This window comes from Caretta caretta, chromosome 25 (assembly GCF_965140235.1).
Source record: "Caretta caretta isolate rCarCar2 chromosome 25, rCarCar1.hap1, whole genome shotgun sequence".
Lineage (NCBI taxonomy): Eukaryota > Metazoa > Chordata > Testudines > Cheloniidae > Caretta > Caretta caretta.
The window spans coordinates 7,129,661-7,147,532 of NC_134230.1; the positions used below are offsets into that span (position 1 = coordinate 7,129,661).

The following is a 17,872-nucleotide window of genomic DNA, read 5'->3' on the forward strand; positions in this document are numbered from 1 at the left end:
TGCTGGGGTTTCCGGGATGCACACAGAGAGGCAGCGGGGCAGACTGCAGCTTGAACGCATATGTGTCCCTAGCCTTATCTTGCAAACAACATCAACTGTAAGTTCTGTGGCTGAAACCCTGCATGGAGCCATAGCGTCACCAGACTTCGCAGCGTGAGACAGTTTCCTCTGAGAACCGTTCTAACGCCTCTGCCCTGCACACTGGCCTTTTTTTGAACTTTTCTATTACTTTTTAAAAAAAGGCGGAGAGAAAAAACAAGCAGAATAAAATACACATCAGCGGCTCATAATGCATTAACCAGGCGCCACCTAACCTTAGCTATATTTTAAACAGTGAGTTATACACGATATGAATGATTAAAATATAAATTAATGATCTGTATAACACAATTTACAAACAAACACATTTGGCTTATAAAAATCCAGCCAGGTAAAAAAAACATTATTAAAATAAGATGTGACATTCTAAACCTTGGGGGAGCGTCCTGTAACCCCCACATTCCTCATTTATATACAATTGTAATATTGCATATAAAGCATGCCATGTGAGGTATCAGGGGAGATGTTAATATCGCCTGAAACCCACTGTTCTATCTAATTTGTATATCTTTAGGTCATATGAAGTTACAGGATTGTGTTGTATGGTTGTCACTAAAACATGCAGGAAGTTGGGGAATCAGGTTAGATATAAGCTAAAGATATAGGGAAATAAGGAAAGTAACCAATGCCCGAGCATGTGTCAAAACAATCATCAACAGCCATTCTCCAGCAAGGAAGTTACAATTCAATGACACCTGCATGAGGCCACACCAAGGGAATTGCTCAACCTTGCCTGGGGACTCAGCAATGCCCCCCAGACATGCCTGGACTTGTATTCTCCAAGCACATGGGACTGAGGATATAAAACAGAACACAGGGGACCCATGCTTGGCCTTTCTCCTGCCCCTACCTATACTGCAAGCAACAAGGACACTGAGAAGACTTAAAACTCCAACAGAGGAGACTGGCCCAGGTTTCAAGGGTGAAATCTATGTATTATGACCTGCAATATCCAGCGGGGAGAGAAAAACTGTTTAATCTAGATGTTGCCCAGTCTAATAGGGTTGAGAGTTTAGACTGCGTGATTATATTTTATTTTATTTTGGTAATTAACTCTGACTTTTTGCCTATCACTTAATATCACTTAAAATCTATCTTTAGTAGTCAATAAATTTGTTTAACTGTTTATCTTTACCAGTGAGTTTGCCTGAAGTGTTTGGTAATCTGCTCAGATTGCAAAGGTTGGTGTATATCCACTCCACTTTCCATTGATTCCAGTGAACCAATTAATAAATCTGCACTGCTGGTCTTGAGATGGTATATTCCTGGGGTACAGGGCTGGGAGCTGGGGGGACTTGGCTGGTGCCTTTCTCTGTGTGATTCACGAGTGGCTCTGGGAGCATTCATGCAATCTAGCTGGGTGTAGGGGTCCACATGTGGTTGTGCTGAGTGATCACAGTGCCTGGCGGGGTTGCTGCTGGTCACTAGCTAGGCATTGTGAGAGACAGCCCAGGCTGGAGAGAGTTCAGGAGGCACAGCAGTCCCACAGTCTCAGGCTGCACCCCGGGGATCCCATCACAGTGGTGCAGTGAGCAGAGTGAAATACACAGCTTGTTGTACTGAGCAAGATTTGCACTTCATACACTGGTGTGAAGATTTTAAGTGGGGCTTTCAGTGTGGTGGCTAAGGATAGTCAGGAGGAGGCTCCCGGTTTATTATTTTCTGTTTGCTTCGGTGGGGAGAGGGAAGTAGGAACAGAAAAGCAAATGAGTGAAAGCAGTGAAAGCAGTGAAGCCATTGCGACGTTGGAGCTTTTTAGACTGCAGGTTGCAGAAAAAGAAAGAGACCAGAGCCTACTGGAACTGAAAGAACTGGAGATAAAGGAGAAACAGGAAGAAAGAGAGTGGGAGGAGAGAGAAAGAGAGTGGGAAGAGAGAGAGAGAAAGTGAAGACACCAACTGGACCTGCTAGAGAAGCAGAACCAGAGCCCAGCGATTCCCATCACTCCAACAATCCGCAATTGGGACCATTTATGTCCTGCATACAATGAGACAGACGATATTGCTGAATATCTGACTACCTTTGAAAGGCTGTGTGCAGTGCATGAAATCCCTGATGCCAAGAGAGTTCCTACCCTGATTGCAAAATTAACTGGTAAAGCTCTAAGTGTATTCAGTGAAATGCCTATTGAGGGTGCTTTAGACTATTGTAAATTCAAAAACACTGTTTTGCAAAGGTTTCAGATTACCCCTGAAACATATAGAGTTAAATTTAGGAATCTTAAGAGGGATATAGGTATGAGTAATGGGGAATATGTGAACAAAATGAAAGATTTGATGGGAAAGTGGGTGGGGGCAAAGATGTTACAGGCTTTGAGGGAATGTTTGATCTTGTGGCTCAAGAGCATTTCGTAGGCATATGCAAGGCTGATGTAAAGCAATGTCTGTGTGGGACAAAACCGTAAAGTCTGTGGAAGAGCTGGGTGACTCTAGCTGATGCCCTTGAACAGACCCAGGCATCTAAACCGTCAAAACGGGATTTTAAAGGTGGAGGGAAGGGAGGGTCCCATTTTATCCCTAGCAAGAAGGAGGGTGGCTGGGAGGCTGGATACTCACCTCCCCAGAACCATGCCTCTAACCCTCGTCCCAAATCTCCTGTAAAAACAGAAGAGCCCCAAAGGTGCGATCAGTGTCATTCCACTGATCCCTGGAGAAATAAACGCCCTGGGCTGGGAGGAAGCAGGCAGCCAATAGCCCATGTTAGCTCTGCTGCCCTCACCACAGAACCTCCCCACCCCGCAAGCAGTTGAAACCAATCCATCATATTGGTTTGGGGAGATTAGCCTTTGCAGAACCAGACATGGAACATGTTAAGTTTGTTGAAATTAGTGGCAGAGAGTACTTGGGGCAGAGGGATACAGGGGCCCAGATCTCTCTGGTTAAGCAGAGTGTGGTCCCAAAGGCCAGTGTGCTACCAAATGGCAGAGATTGTGGGGGTGGGAGAAAGCAGATTCCTCGTACCACTAGCTGAAATCCATGTGGTTTGGGAAGGTTTGGAAAGTGTTTTGACTGGGGGGGGGGGTAATGGAACACCTCCTAGTCGACCGGCTCCTGGGTAATTATTTTTTCCGTGTAGCTCAGGTTAAAGTGTTTGCCTGCAGCAGGAGGGAGTTTAAAGCTGGGACCCCCGAGGGAAAGGGGAAGGTCTCAGGAACTGCTGAGGGAATGGGAGGGAGTCTCCTTGATTCTTCTGCAACGGGGGAAGCAACATGCTTCCCGGTGTGTGGGGGTGGGTGGGCTGAGACCAGCTCCTGTACTGCAGCTGAAGGCAACACCAGCTCAGGAAGGGAAGGGAAGGGAAGGGGTGTGATGCCTGCAACCAGAGACCTGTCCTGGCTGTTAGCTGCCCACAGACTGCAGCTGACCTGGAGACAGGTCCCGCGCTAGGGAGCACAGGGAAATGTGTCCTAGAGGGAGCCCACAGAAGGGTGACAGAGGAATCCCAGGCACTGCTACGGGCTGGGGACCGACTGGCTAAGCGGCAGTTCTGCAAAAAAAGGACCTGGGGATTACACTGGGCAAGAAGCTGGGTACGAGTCAGCAGTGTGCCCTTGTTGCCAAGAAGGCCAACGGCATATTGGGCTGCATTAGTAGAAGCATTGCTAGCAAATCGAGGGACTTGATTATTCCCCTCTATTCGGCACTGATGAGGCCACGCCTGGAATACTGTGTCCAGTTTTGGGCCCCCCACTACAGAAGGGATGTGGAGAAATTGGAGAGAGTCCAGGGGAGGGCAATGAAAATGACTAGAGGGCTGGGGCTCATGATTTATGAGGAGAGGCTGAGGGAACTCAGCTTGTTTAGTCTGCAGAAGAGAAGAGTGAGGGGGGATTTGATAGCTGCCTTCAACTACCTGAAAGGGGGTTCCAAAGAGGATGGATCTAGACTGTTCTCAGTGGTAGCAGATGACAGAACAAGGAGTAATGCTCTCAAGTTGCAGTGGGGGAGGTCTAGGTTGGATATTAGGAAACTATTTCACTTGGAGGGTGGTGAAGCGCTGGAATGGGTTACCTAGGGAGGTGGTGGAATCTCCTTCCTTTGAGGTTTTTAAGGCCCGGCTTGACAAAGCCCAGGCTGGGATGATTTAGTTGGGGTTGGTCCTGCTTTGAGCAGGGGATTGGACTAGATACCTCCTGAGGTCTCTTCCAACCCTAATCTTCTATGATTCTATGATCTGAGAAAGGGGCTGGAGGGGGGCTAAGGAGCACCACAGGGGTGCTGGGGTTCAGGGCTCTGAGCGACCCTGCTTGGTGAACCCCCTGAAATAGCTCACAGATCCCCAGAGGGCTGCGGGCCCCCGGTTGAGAACTGCTGCTCCGTACCACAGGGTTTTCTGCTAGATTAATCTTAGCCGGAGGCCCAAGAAGCAGGTCAGAGCAATGGCTGAAATTTGTTTCCATTGCTTAGCAGAAAATAATCAGCTCAGTTCCTCCTTCATTTCTTTTTAGGGGATCTGGGTTTAGTTCAGATTTGCTGGCCCAGTGTGCGCGTCGTGTGGCCACAGGTCCTGGCAATCAGGGGACTACTGGAGAAGTGGAAGCAGTTCAGGAGGTCTGGGGCCCTGCAGCCTGTATGGGAAAAGCCTCTGTGCAGTTCCAGGGCGGGGGAGAGGGCTGATGGGGTTCAGTTAGGCCTGCCATGGGGTGAAGTTTCCGCTCGCCCTTGCTGGGGCAAGAAGCTCCATGGAAAGTGGGTGGGTTTCAGGGGGTGAGACAGAGGAGGATCAGGCCCCACAGGGCAGCATTGCAAAGACAGCGATGCGAGGGGCAGAACTGCTGGTCTGGAGGAGGATGTTTCCAGGTGTCACGGAGCTGCAGGGCCGGAGGAGGCCCTTGCGCTGGCAGTGCCGAGATGGTGTAAAGGGCCAGAGTGGAGGCTGGGGGTAGAAACGGAGAGAGAACGGGGTGGGATTTCACCTCCTGTTCCAGGGCCCTCAACAGGCTGCAAGGGGCTGGCAGAGAATCCCCCTTGTGCATGCACTGAGCCTGCCCGCCCTCCCTCCTCCCCCTGCCATCTTGGGCTCTGTGTTAGCACCACCTGGAACGTGGACCCAGGCAGGAGGCAGGCCTGTGCAAGGTGGTTTGTACCATCTGCGTGTGTGAAAGCAAAAGCTGAATGTGGTGATCTGTGGCTGCACTGAACCGAATGAGAGCAGGGTGGGACGGGAACATGAGATGTTGTGAGGAGAAAGTCAGCCAGCCGATGGTGAGCTAATCGCCTGGATCTCGCTTATCGGGGCCAGGATCTGAATGCAGCTGGATCTGGATTTCGCAAAGTTCTCTTGGGTTCAGTCCGGCCATGGAGATGGCTTGGAGGAACCGTGAGGTCCTTTTCCCTTCTAACTTTCTGCCAGGCTCTGAACTGGCACCTGTCTCTGCAACGGGCTAATCAAAGAATCATAGAATATCAGGGCTAGAAGGGACCTTGGGATGGTCAAAATCTGGCTCAGAGATTTGTGGCTTGTGCCAGTCTCTAGTTGGGATGTCTGGGGCCTGCTTCTCCATTGCCTGGTCCCAAAGACTGCACAAGACGCAGGGCAAAGACAGCACATGGCACTAGTGAGCCAGAAAATCACTTGCTTTGCCCAGGTGCCAGATGCCAGGCAGGGGCGAATCGGGCCCAGGCATTCTCTCCAAATGAGCTTTCCTGAGTAAATGCTGATTAAGAGCCTCAGGTCCTGGACCGACTTTCGTAGCTGGATCCTTCAGGTAAACCCACTGCCGGCTGGACAGGTGTGCGGGGAGCAAGAGCGGCTTGTGCACTGGGGGTCAGGTGAAGGGCGGGATAGGACGCTGGATGGGGATAGACACAACTCAGTGTGACTGATGTGCTGGCCAACTGATGCTAGGCACCCGCTCAGCCTGCAGTTCCAGTACCAGAGCAGGAGTGGGCCCGCCGCACCATTCATTGTCAGGGGGTGGGAGCCGCACTCAGACAGTGGGACAAACGGCTGAAATGTGGAACCCCTGAATTTTGTTGCGTGACTCCCTGCAATTGACAGAGGATAAAGGGTTTTAACTGGAGGCCCCGTGGGTAAGGCTGTTTTCTCACCAGGTGAATTCAATCAGTTTCTTTCTAAAGAAAATTTAAAAAAACAAAGGCTATCACCCACAGCCATGACACCCACCTCCCAGCATCACCAGCCACCTGTGATGACTAGAACTTCAACTTTCCAACTTGGACTGTTACCAGGTGAATTACAGAGTATTTGCAAGCTTTGCCGGGGACCAGCCCTTAGGGGTGACTTACAACAGGCATTGCCAAGTGGGGTGAGCTCCTAAAATACTGGAGCTTGGAAATCCTGGGTTCTGCTGCAGGGTCTCAGAGCAGCATGTGGCATAGTGGTTAGATATGGCCTGACCACAGCACCTGTCTCTGGCATGCTCCGTCTGAAAGGCAGTGGAAAGCTTAGGTCTGCCGTGTTAGTGAGCTGCGTTTGGCTCCCGGCTCTGCCGGGAGTGATGTTGTGCAATCTCCTTGTTCTTGTAAAATGGGGTGGTTGCTGATCCTCGGCTGCCTTCCAGGGTGTGTGTGAGCTCATGCTCATAAACAGGAGCTGTGAAGTGAAGGAAATACAAGCAGTGCTCAGTAGAGGTGACCCCGTGCTCTCTGGGCTTCCAACCCAGCAGCCCTCCCTGAGGCTCCATGGGGGGCCTGTGTCTGTCTCTGGGCAACAGTCAACATGCAGAACATCCCTCAAAGTCTGGTGCACTCGGGAGGTCTGGGGTCCTCTCCCCTCTTCGCCTCCAAGGCAGAGCTAGAAACCCAGAGCAGCCCCCACCCTGGATCAGACCCAGATCTGTGCAGCTAGTTAGGCATGGCTGTGCTCGGCACTGCCATGCCGAACAGCTTTAGAAGACGAACTCCCATTCTCCACAAGGATTCCAGCACTTTGGTGTGTACACGCCAGACCCTGGGTACAGCTGCTTAGGGTGCAAAAACCTGCTCGCACTACTGCTGCCTCTCCCTCTGTCTGTTTCACCCCCTCTTGTATCTTGGCCTAGACCAAGACTGAGTTCCCGGGGTAGGGATCACCTTTGCACAGCATCTTTGTACAGCACCTTGTGCGGCGTCTTTGTACAGCACCTTGCGTGGTGGGCCTTGAGCTAGGACTATACTCGCGATGCCGATGCAAACACCCTGGGCTGGGCGCCAGACTGACATCTGGAGCGAAAATGAAGCGACTGGTGTTAGTTCAGAGCTCGAAGGCAGGATGGAAACCAGCGAAAAGGCACCAGAATGAGCCGAAACCAAACTGCAACTGTCCGTCCGTGGAGAATACGGCCAGTGGGCTCCCAGCTCTGAGCCGAAGCAGGACGAGCAGGAAGGAAATGCCCATGGCACAATCTGCCCGGGAGAGGTGAACAGGCCCTACCTGTCCTGTGACATGAAGGATGCTTGGGACCTTATTCCAAAAAGTCATGGAGATTTAGTCAGTTACAGGGGACTGGACGCAGAGCGTCAGCAACAAGACAGACTCCTGAAGTTAGACATTACACATGACCTCTGAAAATCAAGAGGGGAACATCCCTGCCCTGGACTGGCACGTTTGGGCTGGGGTTGGTGCCCCATGCCCTGGACTGGCATGTTGGGGCGTGGACGCTGGGCTGGGTTCAGTACCCCATGCCCGGACTGGCAAAATGGGGTGTGGACACTGGGCTGGGGTTGGTGCCCCATCCCCTGGACTGGCATGTTGGGGTGTGGACGCTGGGCTGGGATCAGTGTCCCATGCTGTGAGCTGGTATGTTAGGGTGTGAACACTGGGCTGGAGTCAGTGCCCCATGCCCGGGCTGGCACACTGGGGTGTGCAGATTAAGATGGGAAATCCAGCACATGAGTGTGTCCATGTTTTGACCCGTGTGGTCCCAGCCAGGATGTGGTCGCTCACAGAAGGCCATGTGGGTGCCTGGCCTAACGGATCTGGGGATACTTCAGCACTGAGGCAGCATTTGAGCTAATCCCAGCCTATTGTCAATGCAGTGAGGAGATTCGCAAGGTTTTCCTGCTCTAAACAACGGCAGCCTCCTTAGTCCAGGGACAGCCAGGCAGCCGGCTTGCCCCTTGTCTGCCCCAGGCAGACGTCATCAGCACCCAGAGAGCTGGGGATGCTGGTGGAGGGGGGAGGGTGGCAGGCAAGGGTTATGGCGTGGCCCATATGCCAAGGGCTGTAGCCCCAAGTGGGAGCTGATCAGGGGTAGCCCAAAGGGAGTCAGTAGCTGCACTCCTTGCTCCTGCAGCGCCAGCCTCCCGCAGTAGGAGGCAGGCGTGGGCTGGGGGAGGCTCCCAGCTGCTGGACTCAGCCTCTCCTGCAGGCATCATTGCCCAAGGGCCCGGGCTCAGCTCAGCCTTCAGCCTGGATTCTTCACATTCCCCAGCTGTGAGCCAGATGACAACTTTCAGCATCAACCTCCCTCTGAACCGATTGGCAACCCAGTGGCCTGGGCCATTCATTCCGGGCGCCGCGCCAGGCTGACGAATTCCAGACAGGGCTGCTGGGGAATCGGAGCTGTGCTAATGGGATGCTGCATCCTGGCCACGAGACGTTCAGGCACCTGATCCCTGAGCCTGGTTTATATCCTGTGAGCAATGCACCCAATGCCTGGACTGCCCCCTGGAATCGACCCCCGAAGCTTATCTCCACCAGCTTAGGTTAAAAACTTCCCCAAGGCACAAATTCTTCCTTGTCCTTGGAACAGTATCACTGCCAACACCAAGTGAGTTAGACAAAGATTTAGGAAAAGGACCACTTGGAGTTCCTGTTTCCCCAAAATATCCCCCCAAGGCCCTTCACCCCTTTCCTGGGGAGGCTTGAGAGTAAACAAGGTGAGCACAGACCAGCCCCTTGGGTTTTTAGGACACTAAAAACCAATCAGGTTCTTAAAAGCAGAACTTTATTATAAAGAAAAAGTAAAAGAAGCACCTCTGTAAAATCAGGATGGAAGGTAATTTTACAGGGTAATCAGATTCAAAACACAGAGGATTGTGTTGGGTGTGGTGTGCACACCTGGCAGTCCCTGCCCCAAAGAGCTCACTGGCCAAACAGCACCGGATGCTTGGCTGGAGGATCTGTGAGCACTTTTCAAATGATGCTCATCCGTGCCTCCTCACAACCCCCCACATGCCCAGAGAAATCACCGTGCTCATCGGCTGCTGTTTAGAGCTGGTCACAGGGAATTAAGAGTTTTGCTTAATGAACAGGATGAATCCGTGCCAGAGTCAAGAATAGAACCCAGGCATCCTGACCCGCGTCCGCTCTGCTCTAACCATTAACTCCACTGCCCCTCAGTCCTGCTTTATATCCATTTCCCGACATCTCCCGGGTGGGGATTTGGAGCTGGGGTCACAGGTAGAGTCTCAGCGGCCTGGGGAAGTTCCCAGCCTGGACTGGATTTCAAAACCCTCCTGTTCAGGACAGTTCGCCCTGCAAGAGACACAAGGCCTGTTTCTGATCCGGCCGTCAGTGGACTTGCTCCCAGGCGTGTCAGCTCAGAACCCGGGAAGCTGGGCTTTGAGACGTCAGGGCAGGGTCATTGCTTCACAGGATCATCCCGGGGCTGATGCGCGGTGTTGGGGCCAAATCGCTGCTGCATTTGCAGCTGCAGCTGTGGGGAATTTGCAGCTTCGGTGGCTCTGAAATGTTTCATGGTTTCATGTCGAACCCGCCAGATTGTTTAGGATGGAAACGTCCCCCCCCATCTGAACAAATGGAAATGTTTTCATTATTTTATTCAAAAGCTTTTCATGTCAAAATTCCCTTTACTCGTTTGTAAATACTCAACTTGTCAACAAAATGTTCTGTTGAGCCAAAAGGGGTTTAAAATGTTTTGCTTTGTTAAAAAATGTTGTTTTTCTTTTGACTCAAACAACTTTTGCCAATTTTTATGAAAAATCCCATTTGTCCAGCCCTCAGCCGCTGCCCAGCCTGCTGCCCATGGCTCCAGCGGTTTCTCCCCCTGACTTCTGGGGGGCTTGCAGCGTGTCGGCGTCCCAACACCTGCCTGGATTCAGCCCACTGCCTTTACTGGAAGGATTTATTACAACAGCACTAGGATTTATTTATCCTTCCTGATGGGGAAGGGGGGGCGGCATAAATGGAAGTGGATGCTGCTCAATTTAAGGCAGATGCAGCTGAATATGGTCAAAAACCGGCTCCTCTCCCACCCCCACGGGGCCTGGTGTGTTGCAATCGCTGAGCCACGGAGGGTCACCAAGTGCAGGATGAGCTCAGGCTCAGGGCTGACACAGGGGCCCCTTTAAACAGGCAGGACAGTTGCACCTTGACAGCGTTTCCGTCCCCTTTGCCCCCGGCTGTTGATCTCCGGCTGGGCTGCGAGTGATGTGTCAGCAGAGCAGTGTGAGGACCCTTGTCAGGAAGAGGGGAGTTAGCTGCTTTAGGCCCAGGTGGAATGCCCCCTGCGGGGCACTTGGCTGAACCGGCCTCCTTCCATCTTCACTAGGCTGCCGTGCAGCGTTGCTGTGCTCTGTTCCAGCCCAGAGGTGGCTGCATGGCTGGGGTGCACAAAGTGAATCCGGCAGGTGCAGACCGGTGTCAGAGGTGTGCACAGAGCAGGGTGATGCCAGTGCTGGGTAGGAAAACCTGGGTCAATGTGGCCTCTAAACACCACCAAGCATCTGGAAAATCTGACCCAGCGGCACGGCACAGAACATGGGTCCCTGGGCCAGTCCCCTTCACTGAGAAGCTGCTTCCAAAGATGCAGAACCCAAGAGTGACTCATGCACAGCTGGTCTGACGGCCTCCCCAGCCGCCGTTCTGCTCTCCCAGCCCCAGGCTAACACCTCTGGTTGCAGCAGGGTGAGTCCTGATTTACTGCAGACCCCGGGCCTCCAGGAGGAGTCGGCTAGTCCCACCACTGCAAACCACGGGAGAGCAGCGCGCCTGGAGCAAGCTCCATCTGCAGTAGGGGGGCCGGGCTGGGCTGGCTCGTGGCTGCATCCTCGAGCCAGCAGAATGGCACCAAGGTGCTGGGCAGGGTGCAGAGGCAGCTCCTCCACACGGCTCACACCCCAAGCTGGTGCATAACCAGGGCACTGCAATGGCTCCCTCAGCCCACTCCCCGGACCTTGTGCACTGGGGCACGTGGAGCCATGTCACTGTTAGGTCCTGGCATTCTGCACTCAGTGCAGGCTGCTGCAGAGGAGACGCCCACACTACGCTCTCCCCTGGCCACTTTCCTGTTCTCCTCCCTCCTCCGCCTGCTCTCTCAATCCACAATGATAAGGTCGTTCAGCTGAGAAGCATTCTTGGCTCTTTGGTTATGAAATGAAAGGGCACGGGGAGCCAGAATATGATGCTCAGCCTCATTCGCAGAGGTCGGTCAGAAAGATTCATGTATCCGGCAGAGCACGCTTCAGAACAGCGCTCTCCCCAGGACAGCTGCCTCCAACGCCAGCCCAGCCTGCCGCTCCCGACAACTGGCTTTGAGAGACGTGGAGACAGCAGGGTGTCGGGACCGCGGGGCACCGGAGGATGGTGAAGGGACACTGGGGTCTTATTGCCAGCCCGAGTCTGGCTCTGTTCAAGGACAGATTTACAAGACTGGGGTCGAAACTGAAGCCTCACAACTGCAGATTAAAAATCCACTTAATGAAACTAATTGAAGAGGGGGGAGGTTCCTACCGATGTAACCCGGGGTTTGTCTACATGGGGAAATTGACGAGTATCACTCCCTGTAATGAGATGCTGATTCCAGAAGTGGGTTAGGCTAAACCAGAAGAAGGGACTTGGACTGCAGAATGAGTGTGTCCACATGGGGAGCTATTCTGGATTTGCTCTAGCGGTTTAAATTATAACCCTACCTTAATGCAGATTAATTTCCCTGGGTTCCTGAATCAGATTTTAAAATGGAGAGAAATTCCGGGAGCCAGCAAAGATTTCTGGCCAGTGAGTTTCTCTCCATCTTCTTGTCCAGCCCTTTAGCCTGGATTCATCTCCTGGCTCTCCTGATGACTGCAAGGTCTTGGGCAAGTCAGTGCCCTGCTCTCTGCCTCAGTTTCCCCATCAGTCCTGACACTCGACTTCCTCGGTCACGGGGCTTTGCCAGTGGATGTTCATAAAGAGTTTTAAAGGCCTTGTGCAAGTGCAGGCCACACTCTCCAGCATGTTAACTGGTCCGACCCTCCGGGGCCAGTCCTGGACCAAGCCAGGCGAGTCGGTGTTGGATCCCCATGGAGAGCCCAGGCTGCTGGCTGCTCCGGTGCTGCAGCAGGGCTCCCTGAGCCTCCCAGTGTGGTCAGCCTCTGAAAGGTGATCCCAGCAGGGCAGAGGAGTGAAGCATCTGGCCTCCTCCAGCCAAGAGCCCCTGAGGGAAGCCGTGTCACAGGCCATGGGGCTCGGGAACCAGAGCAGGGCAACGAGCTGCACGGCTGCCGTGAGTAGGACTCCAGGCGGGGACCTGGGTTCGCTTCCCCTCCCTGGCTGGGCCTGACCTAGTGCAATCGTAGGAAGCTGGGCTTGGCCCGAGCAGCACCCAGCACGACTGCTCTGGGCTGGGGCTCTGGAGATAGTGCCAGAACCCCCCCACCCCATGGACGGATCCCACCCCAGAGCCCTGCTGCTCTCTAGTGCCCAGCACTACGTTGTGTAAGTCGCGCCCCAGCTGCCCAGCACAGGCCAGAGGTGGAGGAGCAGCTCCATCCCGGCAGGCCCTGTGCACGCGTGGGAGGGGTCCAGCCCCTGCAGACGGAAGGGCTCTGCCCAGACAGGCAGGCGGCCAAGTGTGACGCTTACCATGTCCTTGAGCCAAACCCCAAGGGCTAGATTGGACCCATGCTGGGGGTCGGGGAGGGGACTGCCTAGGGGGGCAAAACTGTGGCCCCTTCTTGGCTTGTGGGATTTCGAATGGACTCTAACCCAGCAGCAGCAGGTCACTGGCTGAGGATCCAGCCACGCCTCTCCGGGAGTCATCACTGCCTGGGTAAGGAGAGGGTTAAACAGGAGCAAGGACCCTCCGGATCAGGCACCGGTTTTCAAAACCAACCCTAATATCCCGTCTTTGCAGTTGTCTCCTGCTTACAGCCACCGCTCCAGTGCTGGGCAGGGAGGGGCTGCGGCCACACCCCTCTTCTCTAGCCCATGGCCCCTACGCGAGGCCCTGCTGCACCCACTGTCCCCCGGCAGTACCCACAGGCCAGACCCCCCAGCACCGGGAGCCGTGCCAAGGGCTACAGCCTGATGCAGACTCGCAACCCCAATTGCTCTGGCTGATACCCCTCACTGTGGTGTCTGGGTGCTAGACAGCCCCCCACGCATTCGAATCCTGAGTAGACGATACAGCCTGACAAAGCTGTCTCTGATCTGAGCGCCAATCGGGCTCCTAGCTTTGCCAGGCTTCAGGCACAAATGGCTGAGCTCGGCATGGCCCCTGCTTAGCCCAAGCCCATCCGTCTGAGGCTTGGTCAGAGCGCTCTGGGAACTCGGGCCTGACGCAATGTTCCTGGGGCTCAGGGAGGCCCATGGTGCAGTTTGGTGTGGCCATGGCGTTTGATTAATCGACCGGTTCCTGGCAGGTGAGCTGACCTGCTCCTAACAGACTCTAAAATCCCATCCCCAAATAGATCCCCCTGGAGGATTGAACGTCCCACACTGACACCCTCCGCCCCAGGCCCCCTCAGCCACACCCCTCTGCTTGCATCTGTCCCGGCTTTGGCCCTTCTGGCTACTCCCTATCGCCCCTTTCAGGGACAAATGGAAAGAAACAGCTTGCGAGCATCCCGGGACGGGCGCAAGAGCTCCGCCAGAATCTAGGCGTCCGTCACAGCGAGCGGCCTGGCTTATTTAGGGGCTATTTGACAGCAGCTGAGCTGAAAACAAGTTTCTTTAAACAATGCACCAATGGGGATTAGTGCAATAGTGTAAACATCCCCAAATGACTTTCCTTCAGGGAACGTGTTGCGTGCGCAGAGAGCGGGCTGCTAATGCAAACCAGCTGCTCAGCCTCTCCCAGAGAATCGCCATCTTCCCAGGAATGAGCACATGGTGCCGGGTCGGTTCCCCAGCCCCACCCGGCCCGTCAGCGCAGGGCCTCTCTCTGGATCCCCTTCTCCAGGAGCCTGCCCAAGAGGGCCAATTGGCAGCAGGTTCCATGATGATGAGACAAAGGGACTAGACTGAGACATCCTCCCCCAGATTCATCCCACATGGGCCCCCGAGCGGCCTATTGGTGCAGGATTGGAACCAGCAATCTAGAGGGAAAAGATGCCGTGTGCCTGTATTTATGGTCAATGCCCCGAGCAAGCCAGGTCCCCCTTTACAATGTTTTTTCCTGAAAAGCACAGATGCCCAGAACTCGCTCGTTCCAGCTGTAGCTCCCAGGGGTCTGTTACCGCTTTCTGATCCGACTGGCTAGCCAATCGTCAGGGTCCTTTAGGAGGGGAAATAGATGATGAAGGCAGGTGCTTCTTTTGTGCAATCCTGTTTATTTGCAAGAGGATGTAAAGTCCTGTTTCCCTGCACACTGCAGGAATCATAGAATATCAGGGTTGAAAGGGACCTCAGGAGGTCATCTAGTCCAACCCCCTGCTCAAAGCAGGACCAATCCCCAACTAAATCATCCCAGCCAGGGCTTTGTCAAGCCTGACCTTAAAAACTTCTAAGGAAGGAGATGCCACCACCTCCCTAGGTAACGCATTCCAGTGTTTCATCACCCTCCTAGTGAAAAAGTTTTTCCTAATATCCAACCTAAACCTCCCCCACTGCAACTTGAGACCATTACTCCTTGTCCTGTCCTCTTCTACCACTGAGAATAGTCTAGAACCATCCTCTCTGGAACCCCCTTTCAGGTAGTTGAAAGCAGCTATCAAATCCCCCCTCATTCTTTTCTTCCATAGACTAAACATCCCCAGTTCCCTCAGCCTCTCCTCATAAGTCATGTGTTCCAGTCCCTTAATCATTTTTGTTGCCCTCCACTGGACGTTTTCCAATTTTTCCACATCCTTCTTGTAGTGTGGGGCCCAAAAGTGGACACAGTACTCCAGATGAGGCCTCACCAATGTCGAATAGAGGGGAACAATCACATCCCTCGATCTGCTGGCAATGCCCCTACTTATACAGCCCAAAATGCCATTGGCCTTCTTGGCAACAAGGGCACACTGTTGACTCCTATTCAGCTTCTCGTCCACTGTAACCCCAGGTCCTTTTCTGCAGAACTGCTGCCGAGCCATTCGGTCCCTAGTCTGTAGAGGTGCATTGGATTGCTCCGTCCTAAGTGCAGGACTCTGCATTTGTCCTTGTTGAACCTCATCAGATTTCTTTTGGCCCAATCCTCTAATTTGTCTAGGTCCCTCTGTATCCTATCCCTGCCCTCCAGCGTATCTACCTCTCCTCCCAGTTTAGTGTCATCTGCAAACTTGCTGAGGGTGCAATCCACACCATCCTCCAGATCATTTATGAAGATATTGAACAAAACCGGCCCCAGGACCGACTCCTGGGGCACTCCACTTGATACCGGCTGCCAACTAGACATGGAGCCATTGATCACTGCCCGTTGAGCCCGACAATCTAGCCAGCTTTCTATCCACCTTATAGTCCATTCATCCAGCCCATACTTCTTTAACTTGCTGGCAAGAATACTGTGGGAGATGGTGTCAAAAGCTTTGCTAAAGTCAAGGAACAACACGTCCATGGCTTTCCCCTCATCCACAGAGCCAGTTATCTCGTTATAGAAGGCAATTAGATTAGTCAGGCATGACTTGCCCTTGGTGAATCCACGCTGACTGTTCCTGATCACTTTCCTCTCCTCTAAGTGCTTCAGAATTGATTCCTTGAGGAACTGCTCCATGATTTTTCCAGGGACTGAGGTGAGGCTGATTGGCCTGTAGTTCCCCGGATCCTCCTTCTTCCCTTTTTTAAAGATGGGCACTACATTAGCCTTTTTCCAGTCGTCCGGGACCTCCCCCTGATCACCATGAGTTTTCAAAGATAATGGCCAATGGATCTGCAATCACATCAGCCAACTCCTTTAGCACTCTCAGGTGCAGCGCATCAGGCCCCATGGACTTGTGCTCGTCCAGCTTTTCTAAATAGTCCCGAACCACTTCTTTCTCCACAGAGGGCTGGTCACCTCCTCCCCATGCTGTGCTGCCCAGTGCAGTAGTCTGGGAGCTGACCTTGTTCGTGAAGACAGAGGCAAAAAAGGCATTGAGTACATTAGCTGTTTTCATATCCTCTGTCACTAGGTTGCCTCCCTCATTCAGTAAGGGGCCCACACTTTCCTTGACTTTCTTCTTGTTGCTAACATACCTGAAGAAACCCTTCTTGTTACTCTTAACATCTCTTGCTAGCTGCAACTCCAGGTGTGATTTGGCCTTCCTGATTTCACTCCTGCATGCCCAAGCAATATTTTTATACTCTTCCCTGGTCATTTGTCCAATCTTCTACTTCTTGTAAGCTTCTTTTTTGTGTTTAAGATCAGCAAGGATTTCACTGTGAAGCCAAGCTGGTCGCCTGCCATATTTACTATTCTTTCTACACATCGGGATGGTTTGTCCCTATAACCTCAATAAGGATTCTTTAAAATACAGCCAGCTCTCCTGGACTCCTTTCCCCCTCATGTTATTCTCCCAGGGGATCCTGCCCATCAGTTCCCTGAGGGAGTCACAGTCTGCTTTTCTGAAGTCCAGGGTCCTATTCTGCTGCTCTCCTTTCTTCCCTGTGTCAGGATCCTGAACTTGACCATCTCAATCAAACAGCAATAGACCATTTCTTTGGTCACAGTTCCAAGCCCCTCTTAGCCAGCACTCTGCCCAAAAGATCCCTCTTGGCTTTTTGCCTGGGGCTTTTTGCTCCTCCGTGTGTTTCTGCTGCTTCTCTCTTGCACACAGCTGCAACTTAATCAGTCCCCCACTCTTGTGTTTTGTTATCTGACCCCTGGGAAGCCCCTGGTGCATCTCCTACTCTAGCGTTCCCTGTGCTGTGTTTTGGGTTGTTGCTCTGATTGTTTCATAAAGGAGCTTAATTGTTTCCTACCTTTCTCCTGAACGAAGGCAGCTGTTATGCCCACCAGTTTCAAGGAGTCTGCACCCAGCTACCAGCATAAGAGGCCTTTACAATGGCAGCCCAATACCATCTCCGCTGCACAGCGAGGAAGTGACTGGAGCCAGGCCACACAAGTGAACCCAGTCCCAGGCTGTGTTCAGCTGTTAGTACGGTAGCACCTATGAGCCAGCCGAGGATGGAGCCCCGTTGTGCCAGGCACGGCACGGGCAGAGAATAGCTAGAGCTGGCCCTGGCATTGAAACAGACCCGACTGACCTGCGGAGGGGGAAGGGGCGTAACAGGCAAGCAGAGCGATGGTTGCAAATGTCATGTTGTTAGTGCCGGGATTTTGGGGGTGGGGTCACTAGATGGGGAAGAAAGGAGGGATCGGGGCTGGGGGGAGGGAGGGAAGGCAAGGTGGGGAGTCGGCGCCAGCAGCCAGTGAGCACAGGGAGAGAATAGCCTGTTGAAGCCGCTGGGTGGATGGCATCACCTGTGTACGAGGTCCCTGCTGTAGAATTACTTCTAGGGCTGCTCTGGGGGACACCCCTCTGGGCTTGCTTTCTTCCCCAGCTCCCCTGGCTTGGGGCTCCTGGGGGGCCCCTGAGGGTGGGGAGAAAGATGATGCCTCCTTGCAGCTGGAGATGGCGGCACTCGTGCCGTTAGGCTTCAGGCCAAGGCTGCTGGCAATCGCCCATGGCAGCGAGCGCGTCTCGGAGCACTGGTCCACAGTCCTCCCTGGAGTGAACCCAAACAGGAGCCATCTCCTGCGCTTCCAGCC

The 17,872-nt window shown here is 53.3% G+C and overlaps 1 protein-coding gene and 1 long non-coding RNA gene across 5 annotated transcripts in view; both read left to right on the plus strand.

Annotated features, from left to right (window-relative positions):
• LOC142070093 (uncharacterized) overlaps positions 1-17,872 on the plus strand; it is a 270,503-nt gene that overhangs the window by 35,027 nt on the left and 217,604 nt on the right. The window lies entirely within an intron of this gene.
• TBXA2R (thromboxane A2 receptor) overlaps positions 1-17,872 on the plus strand; it is a 47,067-nt gene that overhangs the window by 23,113 nt on the left and 6,082 nt on the right. Inside the window, exon 1 of one of the 4 annotated variants that reach the window (XM_075123197.1) lies at positions 1,819-2,193. The exons of the other annotated variants lie outside the window; for them this stretch is intronic. The gene's annotated coding sequence lies outside the window, so the exon portion shown is untranslated. Of the gene's footprint in view, positions 1-1,818; positions 2,194-17,872 lie in introns of those variants that run through there. 4 annotated transcript variants of the gene reach the window in all.